Source organism: Pan troglodytes, chromosome 15 (assembly GCF_028858775.2).
Source record: "Pan troglodytes isolate AG18354 chromosome 15, NHGRI_mPanTro3-v2.0_pri, whole genome shotgun sequence".
NCBI classification, from domain to species: domain Eukaryota; kingdom Metazoa; phylum Chordata; class Mammalia; order Primates; family Hominidae; genus Pan; species Pan troglodytes.
Genome location: NC_072413.2, coordinates 18,107,418 through 18,119,034, shown reverse-complemented (window position 1 = coordinate 18,119,034; position 11,617 = coordinate 18,107,418). Strand labels below are relative to the sequence as shown.

Sequence of the window (11,617 nt, the reverse complement as noted above, 5' to 3'; positions counted from 1 at the left end):
TGAATTTTTTTTTTTTTTTGAGATGGAGTCTAGCTCTCTTGCCCAGGTTGGAGTGCAGTGGCATGATCTCGGTTCATTGCAAACTCCACTTCTGTTCAAACAATTCTCCTGCTTCAGCCCCCTGAGTAGCTGGGATTACAGGCATGCACCACCATACCCAGCTAATTTTTGTATTTTTAGTAGAGATGAGGATTCACCATGGTGGCCAGGCTGGTATTTATATATATGTATATTTATATTTATATATATATGATATTTCAGTCTGAAATATGTTAAACACTATGAAATGTGTTTAAGGTCTTATAAAAGTTTGCTTTTATAACAACATACACTTTATCATATAAAATATATATAATATATAATAGTTTACACTATATAATGCATATAAAATACATCATATGCATTTTAACAGTATTAAATTTACTAAAATTCTTTTAAAAATTTGTTTAATATTCCCAGCCTTGTTTCCCTGGTTTACTGTTTGCCATCTTCACCTATACTATGAAGGGTTATTCTTTTTTTTCTATGTAAATCTACCTAGATAGCAAAGATTCAGTGTTTTACCAGAATAATTTTTTGATTTTCATGTTGATTTTATTATGCCCTTGATTATTTAAAGAAACAACATTTGTTTTTTAGGAGAGGGCTAAAGTTCTATACAATCATATTATTTTCTATCTTTATTTTTATTTTAATTTATTTTAATTTATTTGGGTTTTTCTTCTTTTTTTTTTTTGAGACAGAGTTTCACTCTTGTTGCTCAGGCTGGAGTGCAGTGACATGATCTCTGCTCACTGCAACCTCAGCCTCCTGGATTCAAGCGATTCTCCTGCCTCAGCCTTCTGAGTAGCTGGGATTATAGGTGCCCGCCAGCACGCCCAGCTAATTTTTTGTATTTTTAGTAGAGACGGAGGGGTTTCACAATGTTGGCCAGGCTGGTCTTGAACCCCTGACCTCAGGTGATCCACCTGCCTCGGCCTCCCAAAGTGCTGGGATTACAGGAGTCAGCCACTGTGCCCCGCCTATTTAATTTAATTAAATTAATTAATTTATTTTTTGAGATGGCGTCTCCCTCTGTTGCCCAGGCTGGAGTGCGGTGGCATGATCTCGGCTCACTGCTGCCTGCTGGGTTCAAGCAATTCTTCTGTCTCAGCCTCCTAAATAGTTGGGACTACAGGCGTGCCATGCCCGGCTAATTTTTGTACTTTTAGTAGAGACGGGGTTTCACCATATTGGCCAGGATGGCCTTGAACTCCTGACCTAGTGATCCACCCGCCTTGGCCCCCAAGACTGCTGGGATTACAGGCGTGAGCCACCACATCGGGCTGCCTGGCCTATTTTTAAATGTTGTATTGTCCCTTACAAATGGGTAGGCAAATATTATTTCTCAGACACCTATGATCCTACATTAAGTGTTCAAATCTCCTGACAATTTTGGATTTTGCATTCCCAAAATTCCTAAATGTGAAATAAAATAAAATAAAAGGAATGATAGCTGAGCTTTCCCAGAAATACCATTGAAAATCACAAAAGATTTGTTACTTCCTCTTATGAAAAGAGAGGTGCCAGAAATAAACACGTGTATTTGATATGTTACTATTATTGAATTACCCAGGAATAGATGAGGTTATGTTTTATCAAAAGAGAGGGAAAGTGTAGGAAAAATTTCCTTTCAATGGAAAATTAAATATTGCCTATAGCACACCCTTTCACGTTATCTGCTTTTGATTCCATGGGTGTTATTTTGCAGCTTGTACAATGTAGATAACTGATAGAAATGAAAAATAATTTTTGACTCTAGACCTGTACATTTGGTCCTACCAGTGGAGGTTCAGCTGACTTCCTTTCCCACCCTGGAAGAAGCTGGCTTGAGCTCTGTTGGTGCATTTGTTTCAACATTCCTTTGCTCCATATAAATGTAGATTTTTTGACTTCTCCTTTGAGTCAGTTATAATCTGCTGTTTGAGAGTCATGATTTTATTTTATTTATTTATTTTTTTTGAGACAGGGTCTTGCTCTATCACCCAGGCTTGAGTGCAGTGATGCAAGCTTGGCTCACTGCAGCCTTGACCTCCTGGGCTCAAGTGATTCTCTGAACTCAGCCTCCTGAGTAGCTAGAACTACACACTTGAGCCACCATGCCTGGATAATTATTATTATTATTATTATTTTGTATAGGGGGTGTTGCACTGTATTGCCCAAGCTGGTCTTGAACTCCTGGCCTTAAGCAATCTTCCCAACTCATTCTCCCAAAATGCTGCTATTATAGGCATGAGCCGCCACTCCAGACTGATGATGTTATCCTTTTTAATAAATGTATCTTTTAACAATGAGGATAATGGAAGTTAATTCATTACAAATGATGGAAGCCTATTGCACTAGAGTGTAATTCTCTTCCTTAATCCTTGTTTTCGAATACCCGGAGGGCAGTAACTGAAAGACCATTAGCTGGTATTAACCTTCAATAACTCTGGAATATGGCCCCATCTCCTACCTAGGGTAGCCCCTGGCAAGTCACTTTCCTCCCCTTACACCTATGCAGCCTCCTAGTTGGGTGGGGCTAAAATAATCTCTTCCCTCCCTACAGCAGCAGGTGGGACTGGATCAAGAGACCTGGGCGTGACCAAAAAAAAAAAAAAAAAGAAAGATAAAGAAGAAAGAAAAGAAAAAGAAAGAAAGAAGAGAAGGGAAATGAAAGGAAAAGAAGAAAAGAAAAAAAATGAAACAAAAAGGGAAGAAAAGGACAGGAAAAAACAACAAAAAAATCAAATTTGTGAAAAGAAGAGGGAAGCCAAGTGCGGTGGCTCACGCCTTAAATCTTGGCACTTTGGGAGGCCGAGGTGGGTGGATCATTTTAGGTCAGGAGTTCAAGACCAGCCTGGCCAACATGGTGAAACCCCGTCTCTACTAAAAATACAAAAATTAGCCAGGCATAGTGGCACATGCCTGTGGTCCCAACTACTCAGGAGGCTGAGGCAGGAGAATCGCTTGAACCCAGGAGATGGAGGCTGCAGTGAGCCGAGATCGCTATTGCACTCCAGCCTGGGCAACAGAGTGAGACTCCGCCTCAAAAAAAAAAAAAAAAGAAAGAAAGAAAGAAAAAGAAAACAAGGGGAAATAAAAGAAAATTAAACGAGTCCCAGTCCTGGAAGGAAAGTATCAATCCTACTCTGGAAGGGAAGAGAAGCAGAGCAGGTTTAGAGGTTAGTCCTATTCTATTCATTTTATGGGGTCCCTGCAGCAGCTGAGTTGAAATGAAGATAAAATGAGGCTTAGAGCAAGGAGATGAATATTTTAAAAAACTTTGTGTTGATGGATAATGTATATACATTTTAAGAATTAAACACACCCATGAAACCAGCACCCAGACCAAATGACAGAACATTACCAGCAGCTAAGAACCCTCCTCGTCTCTCTTGCAGGAAATTGATACTGAGTTGTTGTGACATGGATTAATTTTCCTGGTTTGTGCTTCATATAAATGATATTATGCAGCACTTTTTGAGAAAATGTCTTTCATCAATTGTAGTTACATCCCTAACGTTGCATGTAGTGGTCAGTCATTCATTCTTTAGTCTGATGTCAATGGTAATTTGAGTCATTTCCAGCTTAGGACTATTATAATAGTGCAGCTATGATCAGTCTTTCTTTTTTTTTTTCCTTCCTTCCTTCCTCCCTCCCTCCCTCCCTCTGTCTCTCTCTTTCTTTCTTTCTCTTTCTTTTTCTTTCTTTCTACAGGGTCTCACTCTGTTCCCCAGGCCAGAGTGCAGTGGTACAATCTCGGCTCCCTTCAGTCTCAGACTCCCAGGCTCAAGCCATCCTCCTACCTCAGCCTCCCAAGTAGCTGGGACTACAGGCACGCACCACCACACCCACCAAATTTTGTATTTTTAGTGGAGACAGGGTTTTGCCATGTTACCCAGGCTGGTCTCAAACTCCTGGACTCAAGCAATCTGCTTGCCTCAGCCTCCCAAAGTGTTGGGATTACAGACGTGAGCCACCACCACACTCAGTTTGATCATTCTTGTCCATGTTTTTTTTTTATGACCATGCATTTGTGCTAGATATATGCCTAGGAATGGAATTGCCAAGTCATATTTATTTCTATATCTGCCAATCTGTGTATACATTAAAAATCAGGAGCTCATACTGATGCTTCTGATTCTAATCTAACACAACAGGGTTCATTTTGCCCTTCTCTTTTTATTTGTAGTTCTTTCTTTGACAGTGAGAAGTCTACCTCCCACTAAACACAGTATATTTACTTATTTGCTGAATCTCAGAATACCCATAATATAGTTTCAGAGTTGGTAACCCATATTCCCTAACTCTGTCTGCTGAGAGGCCCTAGACACAGTGACATGGCAGTAACAATGAGGACATCTACCACCCAGATCTTAGTTTCTAAATACATTCCCTCAAAAAAGGAAGCAGAGTTCTTTGGCGAAATGATTAAGAACAGGGCAGGGTCAGTGAAATTATAAAATAATCCTGGAACATCTTATGTCAGAAAGGAAGTGCTCAAAATAGAATAAGGGCATTTCAAACAAACACAGCGGGTGACTTAAAGATGCTCACATTGGCCATACCTGGGACAACTGGAGCAATGAAACAAATGATGTTAGTCATGGATTATCACTGGTAGAATAAACGAAATATCCACGAGTTTGTACTGAAATAATTGCATAAGTAATTGGGAGAGAAGGGACAGCTCTTCCTTACCACTGAATTACAATTAATAAATGGAGAAGGAATTATGAAAGTAGAAAAATCACCTGTTGGAAAACACAGTGGTAATGAATATTGCAGGCAAGAATCACCAATGAATGCCAAAATTGGTGGGTGAAAGTATGATGATAAACAAGATATTTACATAGTTTCCAAGAGAGCTCCTCATAAGATATTCATTAAGTTCAGAAGGAAAAATAGGACTTTACAATGGAGAAATCTTTGCCACATCATCTCTCAAAGTTAACATCTCCAGTAATAGGATGCAGCAATATCACATGTGCCTCCTGATGTGATGCATGGAAAGGGTATAACCTGCTTCTGTGGTGTTCTCACCAAAAACACAAAACCTCATTCTCATTGTGAGAAAGCACTAGACAAACACAAGTTGGAGGACATTCTACAAAATAATTGCCAGGACTCTTCAAGAGTGTCAAGGTTATGAAAGACAAAAATAGCCTGGATGCTTTAAAACTGTCAAAATTATGAGAGGAGGAGAAAGACGGAGGAGCCGTTCTGGATGGAAGGATCCCACTGAGACACGGCAGCGGAATGCCACGTGCAGTCCTGGATCGCATTCTGGAGGAGAAAAAGGACGTTAGTGGGGCTACTGGCAACACTGAATAAAGTCTGTAGATTCACAGACAGTATTGCATTAATGTTCATTTCCTGGCTTTGATAATTCTGTAGCTATGTGAGATGTTAATATTTGGGGAGGCTGGTGAAGGTTATACAAGAATTTGCTGTACTCTTTTTGTAAACTCAAAATTATTTCCAAGGAAAAATACTTAAAAAGAAAAAGAAAGAGGGAATTGGACAGGTTTGTGTAATTCTTCAGCCAAAAACCCTACTGGCACCTCTGCCTACAGCATGAAGGGTTACTCTTTTGAGAGTGGCATTCAAGGCCCTCCATAATCTGACCAAAATTTCCCCCAGATTTACTGCCCATTCTCCTGCCGCCCACACACCTCCATCAATCTCCATGGCATGAAGGATGCACTGCTTAGAAAACTCCTACTCATGTTTAAAGACCCTGTCGGGGGGCCTTTACTTTACACCTTCAGGAAGCAGTGTTAGTTGCCAGCTCTTCCTTGGTCACCAGTCATCTCTCCTGGAAACCTTGATCCTCCTCCAGGGCCTCTGCAGGCCTAGCTGGCATTACTCACAACCCTCTCTGCCCTCAGGAGACTTATAACCTGCAAGTACACACAGCAAAGAAAACATAGTGACAGGCCCAGGAAAGCAGGTTAGAGGCAGGGAGCAAAAGAATTCACATTCTTCTGTGACCACAGATGTTATTATTACTCCCTCTTTGTTGGTGAGGCTCAGGGAGAGGAGGTGAACAGCCTGAAGCTACACCACTAGCAAGAACAAAGTCACGATTTGAACTCAATTCCTTTGCCTCCCTTACTAAGAGATACTAACTCGGAAATGCTCTGAACAGTCAGCCAAGCAATGTCTTCAGACAGTTTATATTTTACTCTGACTCTCACCTCAAGGAGCCAAAATAAGATCATCTCCCTAGAGAGCATTGCAGAGAAAATTTTCAAAGAGCTGGAGGGAAATGCCAACCCACTTCTACCCACCGAACCCACAGGGAATTCATAGCTTGGTGCATTTTCAGGAAATAGCCATGGATTTCACAGTTAACTGAATTGACACTTAGCAATGTGAACCTGCTGCTAAAACATAAACCGACTACGTGGACACCAGGCACTGTGGGTGGCTGAGTTCTTTTGCTGGGCCCTCAATTTAGGCCAGTTTCCTCCCCTTCTAAATGTGGATTTATCAATTCAAAAGACACTGGTTGGAAAACTGCTATTGCTAAGCTCTGGGATAATCACAGAACCCATTGCATAGAGTAGCAGCCAAGATTAACTGAAAAATAGACTATGTAGCCATTGAATACTACTCAGTCATAAAAAGGAATAAAATAATGGCATTAGCAGCAGCCTGGATGGAGGTGGAGACCATTATTCTAAGTGAAGTAACCAGGAATGAAAAACCAAAGATCATATGTTCTAAATTACAAGTGGGGGCTAAGCTATGAGGATGTAATGCATAGGAATGATATAATGAACTTGGGGACTGGGGAAAGGGAGTGTGGGAGGGAGTGAGGGATAGAATACCACACATTGAATGCAGTGTACACTGCTCACCAAAATCTCAGAAATTGCCACTAAATAGCTCATCCATGTTGGCCGGGCACGGTGGCTCACGCCCGTAATCCCAGCAGTTTGGGAGGCCAAGGTGGGTGGATCATTCGAGATCAGGAGTTCGAGACCAGGCTGGTCAACATGGTGAAACTCTGTCTACAAAAAATACAAAAGTTAGCTGGGTGGTAGTAGTGCATGCCTGTAATCTCTGCTACTCAGGAGGCTGAAGCAGGAGAATCGCTTGAGCCTGGGAGGTGGAGGTTGCGGTGAGCCAAGATCGTGCCACTGCACTCCAGTCTGGGCAACAGAGTGAGACCCTGTCTCAAAAAAAAAAAAAAAAAAAAAAGAAGAAGAAAGAAAGAAAAGAAAAGAACTTCATATCCTTTGCAGGGACATGGAAGAAGCTGGAAACCATAATTCTCAGCAAACTAACACAAGAACAGAAAACCAAATGCTGCATATTCTCACTCATAAATGGGAGTTGAACAATGAGAACACAGGGACACAGGGAGGGGAACATCACACACTGGGGCCTGTCAGGGGGTGGAGGCTAGGGGAGGGACAGCATTAGAAGAAATATCTAATGTAGATGACGGGTTGATGGGTGCAGCAAACCACCATGGCACGTGTATACCTATGTAACAAACCTGCACATTCTGCACATATATCCCAGAACTTAAAGTCTAATTAAAAAAAAAAAAAAGAACTTATCTATGTAACCAAAAACCACCTGTTCCAAAAACTATTGAAATATATATATATATATATGAACTTATCTATGCAACCAAAAACCACCTGTTCCAAAAACTATTGAAATATATACAGTTAAAATGAATAAGATCTATTATCTGATGGCAAAACAGGGTGATTATAGTCAACAATAATTTATTGCACATTTTATGTTTTTTTCTTTTTCTTTTTACTGTACCTTTTCTATGTACATTTAAAAGTAGCTAAAAGAGTACAATTGGAATGTTTGTAACACAAAGAAATGATAAAAGCTTGAGGTGACAGATACCCCATTTACCCTGATGTAATTATTACACATTGTATGCCTGCATCAAAACATCTCTTGTGCCCCATAAATAGATATATCTACTATATACCCATAAAAATTAAAAATTAAACACACTTTAATCAGAAAAATAAATCTATAATAAAATTTTTACAAATTTAAAAAAACAGACTATGTAATACTTCACACCAGGTTGGACATGAAGTCAAAATCATTAATGTTGGCTGTTAGAACGATAACTATTGGTATTATAACTGTTAATAATGTTGTTATTATTTTTGAGATGGAGTCTGGCTCTGTCACCCAGACTGGAGTGCAGTGGTGCAATCTCAGCTCACTGCAACCTCCACTTCCTGGGTTTAAGCAATTCTTGTGCCTCAGCCTCCCGAGTAGCTGGGATTACAGGTGTGTGCCACCACACCTGGCTAATTTTTGTATTTTTTTGTATTATTATTATTATTTTTAGTAGAGATGCGGTTTCACCATGTTGGCCAGGCTGGTCTCAAACTCCTGATTTCAGGTGATCTGCCCACCTCGGCCTCCTGAAGTGCTGTGATTACAGGTGTGAGCCACCATGCCCAGGCATAACTCTTAGTATTAAACCTCTACCCTCACGCTACACTTGGCTTCTCCCTGTACCAAGCAGACCTCCCTGTCTTCCTACAGCTTCTCCTACCTGGGAGGATTCAGGGCCACATGTAAGAAAGGGGGCAGAGCCGGGCGCGGTGGCTCACGCCTGTAATCCCAGCACTTTGGGAGGCCGAGGCGGGCGGATCATGAGGTCAGGAGATCGAGACCATCCTGGCTAACACAGTGAAAACCTGTCTCTAATAAAAATACAAAAAATTAGCTGGGCGTGGTGGCGGGCGCCTGTAGTCCCAGCTACTCGGGAGGCTGAGGCAGGAGAATGGTGTGAACTCGGGAGGCTTAGCTTGCAGTGAGCCGAGACTGCACCACTGCACTCCAGCCTGGGCGACAGAGCAAGACTCCGTCTAAAAAAAAAAAAAAAAAGAAAAGAAAGGGGGCAGATTAAAGGGGTATGCCTATTGCACAGTTCATAATTCCCAAGGTACAGAACCACCTTAAGTGCCCACTGACCAATGAGTCGATAAAATGTGGTATATGTACACCATGGACTAATACTCAGCCATACAAAGGAACAAAATAATGTCTTCTGAAGCAACTGGGATGGAGTTGGAGACCATTATCCTAAGTGAAGTAACTCAGGAATGGAAAACCAAATACCCTATGTTCTTACTTACAAGTGAGAGCTAAGCTATGAGGACACAGAGACATACAGAGTGATATAATGGACTCTGGAAACTCAGAAGGGGGAGGATGGGCGAGGAGTGTGGGATAAAAAACTACATATCGGGTACGATGAACGCTACTTGGGTGGTGCGTGCACTAAAATCTCAGAATTCACCGTCATAGAATTCATTCATGTAACTAAATATAACTTGTACCCCCAAAGCTACTGAAACTTTATAAAATTAATAACAATTTAAAAAGAAACAGCTCTCTTTCTGCCTCCACTGCCACCGTGGCACCCGGGAAAAAGCTTGTGGTGAATGGGGGCAGAAAAAGAAGCAGGTTCTGAAGTTCACTCTTGATTGCACCCACCCCGTGGAAGATGGAATCATGGATGCTGCCAATTTTGAGTAGTTTTTGCAAAAGAGGATCAAAGTGAACTGAAAAGCTGGGAAACTTGGTGGAGGGGTGGTGACCATCAAAAGGAGCAAGAGCAAGATCACCATGGCATCTGAGGTGCCTTTTTCCAAAAGATATTTGAAATATCACACCAAAAATTTTTGAAGAAGAATAATCTACGTGATTGGTTTGCGTAGCTGCTAACAGCAAACAGTTATGTTACTTCCAAATTAACCAGGACGAGGAAGAGGAGGAAGATGAGGATTCAATTTCATTTATCTGGAATATTTTGTATGAGTTCTTGAATAAAACTTGCGAACCAAAAAAAAAAAAAAAAGTAACAAAAAACTACTTTTTCTTTTTTTGAGATGGGTCTCACTCTGTCACCCAGGCTGGCATGCAGTGGTGTAATCACAGTTTGCTGTAGCCTCGACTTCCTGAGCTCGTCATCCTTCTACCTCAGCCTCCTGAGTAGCTGGGACTACAGGTGCGCCACCACACCTGGCTAATTTTTAGATTTTTTTGTAGAGCCAGGGTATTGCTATGTTTTCCAGGCTGGTCTTGAACTCCTGAATGCAAGCCATCCTCCCACCTCAGCCTCCTAAAGTGCTAGGATTACAGGAGTGAGCCACTGCATCCAACCTCAAAAAAACTTAAATCTCAACCTGTCGAGTCGCCCCCTCCTTTTCCTCCCCTCAACAGAGACATCCACATTCACACTTCACTGGCTCACTTTCTCTGGCTATAACTTCTGTGCCTTGGGTTTGTAGCCCCTCTCCATCTGTGCAGAGAATGGGCTAGCCTTGCCCAGTGCTCACTGAGAGCTCTCCCAGCATGGGTCTTCCTGGTATCTCTGGAAATCCTCTCTTGTGCCAAAGGGAGAAGACAAGGAGGCTTTGTACAGCTCAGGCCCTCCCAACCACTGAGGCTCTTTTAACTGGGCTGTCCTCTCACCCCACTTCTCTCCCCAGAGAGATGACCAGCCCCTATTTCCTGTTTCCTTTGCCCTTTGCCTTTGGGTATGAGTTGGGAGAGCAAGCCCCTGCCAGATTCCCCACCACTTGTGCCCCGGCCCAGCCAGGCTGGGAGGACCTGCGCACATCCTGTAGCATTGCCTGTGGAGGCAACACAGGCGCCTGGGAAACAAATCCCCAAATTCCTAAATAGTACCTGTGTGCCCTGGGCCACCTCCTAACTTCTGCAAGCCTCACACTCTACATGCTTCCATAACTGTGGCAGGTACCATCACAATCTGTGTGGATTACGAGGCTACCTGCCAGGGTCATGGGAGCATTAAGTGAAAGAGAAACGTCTGCATATTACGGCACTTCATTCATGCAGGTGGTTATGAGGGTTTTCCCCTAACTTCACAGGGCTTGCCACTCTGCGCTCCCTCCATACCCCATTTGTCCCTTTCTCACCTCCACGCTTCTCCAGATTCTTTATTTAGTGCCTTTCCCAGGACTTGAGAGTCAAGAGGCCTGATCATGCTGAGGAGCATGAATTTTGGAACCAGATCAACCTAGCTTCCAAACTGGGATCTGCCACCCTCTACCCTTGAATCAAATATATTTAATATATCTTATTTTTTTAAATGGGGATAAGAATATCTACTTGATAGGTTTACTGATGCAAGAATTAAATAGGATAATGCATATACAGCCTCAGCACAATACCGGGTTCAGAGAAGTTTAGCAAATAATAGAATAATAAATAGTAAGAGGTATTATTAGATCCAGCTGGGTACCCCCTTGCTTTGAGGCCTGGCATATGATTGGCATATTTCTCTACTTCCTGCCACTGATGCCAGCCTCCCCTATCTTTAATTTCACTGGTCACTTTAGAGAATATTGGAAGGAGGAGGTTTGTTAACTGGGTTCACTGGCTCCATGCTATCATTTTGCCCAGGAGTTTCCCTTTACATGTTTAGGCTGCTTTCTCTTGGTATAAGGAAATAAATTGATTTCCAAACACTTATCTTAATTTTTTTTTTGAGACAGTCTCGCTCAGCTGCCCAGGCTGGAGTGCAGTGGCAGGATCTCAGCTCACTGAAACCTCCACCCTCTGG

General features: G+C 42.0%; 1 pseudogene; it reads left to right on the top strand.

The window, feature by feature from the left end:
* The first annotated feature begins 5,280 nt into the window (after positions 1-5,280).
* Positions 5,281-11,110, top strand: LOC129137037 (large ribosomal subunit protein eL22-like; annotated as a pseudogene).
* Positions 11,111-11,617: the final 507 nt, after the last annotated feature.